Source organism: Siphateles boraxobius, unplaced genomic scaffold, assembly GCF_051911475.1.
Source record: "Siphateles boraxobius isolate OS27281-9 unplaced genomic scaffold, OSU_SipBor_1 198, whole genome shotgun sequence".
Lineage (NCBI taxonomy): Eukaryota > Metazoa > Chordata > Actinopteri > Cypriniformes > Leuciscidae > Siphateles > Siphateles boraxobius.
The window spans coordinates 1,658,204-1,662,500 of NW_027508808.1; the positions used below are offsets into that span (position 1 = coordinate 1,658,204).

Below are 4,297 nucleotides of genomic sequence, written 5' to 3' on the forward strand. Positions count from 1 at the left end.
CACTGCAGCTGCCATAAAATATCAGAATCTCATAATGAATTCATATGAATTAGCTATAGCTATAGGTTTGTGTGAAGCACAGACTAAAAATGGCTGTTCATCTTCTCCTCCAACATGAACACCTGAAAAGTTCTTCAAAAGTCATATGGACTAAATTATTGGTCTGGTGCCTGAACATTATTGACATTAATTCCACTGTATTTTATTTGACAGCTCAAACGCTGGTGAATATTTTCCAGATTTTCAACTTTTCCTTTTAAATTATGCATATTTTTTCACGAATAACCAGACATTCAGAAAGCACCAGCTGGCACTGAAGCTAAAATTATTGCGGTGGTAACTATTTTTTAATCCAAATCTCCTCGGCTGTTTTTAAATCACTGTGCAATCCCAAGATGCCTTTCAAAGGAATATATATTTTAATATATTTTAATCTGATTTCAAATCCATGTTCTGTCCCATCAATACTAAAGTAAATGTTCAAAATGAAACTTCTGGCATTGTTTACTCCCCCTCATGCTATTGTAAACTGTTATATTTCCTGATGGATAGTATAAAATACAGTGTCCTGTGAACATGACTGTGAGAAACCATGTGAGGTTCAGAGAGTCTCCTCTCCCGCGTAACCTTCATCAGACCGTCCTCGTCCTCGTTGTTGTTGTTGTTGTTTTCTTCTTCTTGCCCATTGTAAACAGCAGTAATCACAGTCAAAGAAGACCAGAGGAAATGAAAAGCCTCCGGTTGGATCTTGTCTGCCGCGCTGTGGACCGGAACGCTTTAATTAGAGCCGGACTGCTCGAGCAATGCTGCAAATAAAGCAAATGTAAAGCGGTTTGTGTTTATGCATGTGGCCGTTGCATGCATATTCATTTAAAATGATACTGTAGATGTTCAAATGAAAACCCCTGCATGCTAATAACACACAGAGCCATATTTACCCATTTTTTAAATCGTAATATAATGTCTATAGCTAATGTGCAAGATGTAGAAATGTGCAAACAACATTACAGACATCGCACTATTGCTTTAGTCAATCTGGTACAACAGCATGTGCAAATAAACTGTGAATCCCTGATTTCAAGAGCACCAGCTACAGAAGGCCATTAATGAATCTTCAATATTTTCATATTCTCTTTGGAATCATAAAATCAAAGCAAATCCTACATTAATTAGTATGAAATACAGATTTTTTTCATTAACACAAACTGCCAAAAGCAATGCACACATGCCTCTAGTGTTTGCCACGGGGTTTCTCATTCTTGCATCGATTGGCTGGATTCATTCGCTCTGTTTTTGCTGTAGTTCGCACACCTCTCATTTAATTTATTAATATACATTTATTAATAATTTAGGCATGCCAGCTGTGTTTCCAAAGTATAAGATTTAGTACGTAAAAATCAATTCAATGCAGCAAACTCATAGTTAATGGTGCAAAGATGTTAAAAAATAGTCTGTATAAATCTGATTTGTATAATTTAAAACACTGATTCACAGACACTGTGTGTATTTTCACATTGATACACAACAAAGCAATGATTTTCATTACTTTTATCCTGGCATTTCTAATAACAAGCTGAAATGTAATGCCGGGATGATTGGACTCCAGAAGTCTCTGAAACGCTGCTAGTAAACAGAGAGATGTGAGTAACTGTCACGCTTCATGGAAGTGGCGATTCAGCATTAGCATCAGAGCATATGATGGTCCTCGAGAGTACTGGATCTCCATGAGCATTACAGAAGAAGCACATCTCTGAAACACTCAGTCGTCTGTCGAAACTCTTCACCTTAAGAGGAGCGAGAAGTTCAGCATCTATTTTTAAACATAATGCATCTCATAAAGCATGTGCTACATATCTTGTAGGCGCTAGTTCGGCCTCAGTGTGTTCTATTGATCGTTCGCTTTTTCCATGCTAAAAAAAAACTCTTCAAGGTTAGTAAAAAAGTAAGAAGTGTTTTTGATACTTCAAGCTCGAAATGTTCCAATGGAGAGAACAAAAAATGACAACCCTATCACATTACTACTGCATGCGTAATGATATTCATATTTAAATAATTGCTATTTCTTTAAAATGTGACAGCCTTGAAAATTGGAAAGGCCTTGGGTTTTGACATCAGGCCCTCTCGTCTCCAAACTGACTCTTCAAACAGCAAATGGAAATAAAAGTCAAGGCTAAAGCGTCTCTGGACATAAACATTGACGGCTTCTCGAAGTTTGAGATGATCAGCTTTGATAACTTTGAAATTCATGGCCAAACTGAGTTTTCCAGCTCTTTTGAATATAGTGAAATATTACAGTAACTGATAAGGACGGCCTTTAATCGTCAATATAAACTCCTCGTATCCGGTGATATTCCTCGCAGCCAGGCTTAATGCATATACAGTCATGTTCGACAAAACTATCTGAAGATTGGCTTTCTTTCTCTTTAATCCTGTGACATTTGCCCCGGCTGCGAGGTAAAGACATGACAGAAGTCTTCCTCGGGGTATTCGCCCTGATCTATCTATATCATTTCAAACGCGAATCCAAATCACAGAAAGAGCCTAATATATATATATATATATATAGTGTCAGACAGAACACACAATCTCAGTAAACCTGCAACCAGAAAGAATACAATAACTATCCATTGGGTCAGATCAAAACAATAAAACAAAGAATTCTTTTATCCAGCAATGGTGCATGAAATTGATCAAAAGTGACAGTAAATGTTACAAAAGATCCTATTTCAAATAAAAGCTGTTCTTTTGAACTTGCTATTCATCAAAGAATCCCGAAAAATAAAATTAATCACGGTTTCTACCAAAATATGAAGCTGTTTTCAACATTGATAATAATCAGAAATGTTTCCTGAGCATCAAATCATCATATTATAGTGATTTCTGAAGGATCATGTGACACTGAAGACTGGAGTAAATTCAGCTTTGATCACAGGAATAAATTACACTTTACTATATATTCACATAGAAAACAGCAGTTGTACATTGGAATAATATTTCACTGTTTTTACTGTCATTTTTAATCAAATAAATGCAGCCTTGGTGAACAGAAGAGAGATTTCTTTCATAAACATAAAAAAAAATCTTAATTATACCAAACTTTTGAATGGTAGCCATTGATAAGCAGTCATGGAAACTTCTTAAAAGTGAAAACCATTTTAATTTACATACGTAATAAAAGACAGGCAGAAGATATTTGCAATAAAGCCTCCAATTATTTTGGCACAATTCAAATACATCCAATATTCAAAGTACCAGACGAAATGATATACATATAAAAAAAAACGAGTTTTAAAATACAATCTGCGTTTGATTCCAGCAGTTTGAGTTACAGACGTGAACACTAGCGATCTCAGCGTGTCTCATATGCACCATTTGTAGTTTGCTGGAGCTTAAAGCGGCTGTTCCTCTAAATTGCTCCCTGAAGTTATTGGATTTCTGCAGACGCTGACAGCTACAAGCTACTTCACGGGCAGGCATTAATTAGACCGCTGGTAAAGAGCTGGAGAGAGAAAACCAGCGCTTTCCTGGTCTGAGATGCTTTCTTAAGCTACTCACTTTCTATTTCACTTTCAGAGACGTTGCGTCCGAATGCAGAGCTGGAGCCGAGAGCTTGTCAGAACCAATGCTTTTCAATCAGATCTGCCTTTAACAGGTTCTGCATACAATTACAATCTCATGCCAAACATCTCAGATCCTCCAGGACACGAGATAAACCAGGACTGGATGAGTTTATCGCTCTTGATGATATTTAAAAACGAGAGCAGAATGTGAGGTTTTCTCATGCATTTACAGTTCAGTCCAATTCTGCGTATGAATCAATGCATTGGTTGGGTTTTCGAGATCAATGGTGGAACGTGAAGTCAGTCGCTGCTCTGTTTCGGCCCACATGCACACAGCAATCAAACTGAGTGAAATGTCAAAATGTATAGTTCTACTATCCATGCGTGAAACACGCAAGTAGAAATCCCTTATGAAACGCTGGATCGGAGGAATGGTGTGTGTGTGTTCGTGTCGCTCACTGACTGCCGGCCGCGGATCTGAAACACAGAGAAACACACACTTTACAAGAGGAGAATCAGCCGCTCTCGGACACAATTGCGCCTTCATTTACTCGCCCTCATCTTATGAAATCTTATATTGTTAATATCACGTTTCCAAGCTTTTATCCACCAAATTTGCTCCATGCATGAGCTCTGATCATCTTTACATGTGAATATAAGCCTGAATACAAATCTGTCTCTTCAGAAGACTTTAATTCAACAGATTACTTTTATGATGTATTTATGAACATTTATAA

At 37.2% G+C, this 4,297-nt stretch overlaps 1 protein-coding gene across 2 annotated transcripts in view; it reads right to left on the reverse strand.

The window, feature by feature from the left end:
• Positions 1-3,137: 3,137 nt before the first annotated feature.
• The window catches only part of cd276 (CD276 molecule), a 149,237-nt gene continuing 148,077 nt past the window's right edge, over positions 3,138-4,297 (reverse strand). For both annotated transcript variants that reach the window (XM_077235574.1, XM_077235575.1), the window contains exon 8: positions 3,138-4,037. The gene's annotated coding sequence lies outside the window, so the exon portion shown is untranslated. The remainder of the gene's footprint in view (positions 4,038-4,297) is intronic.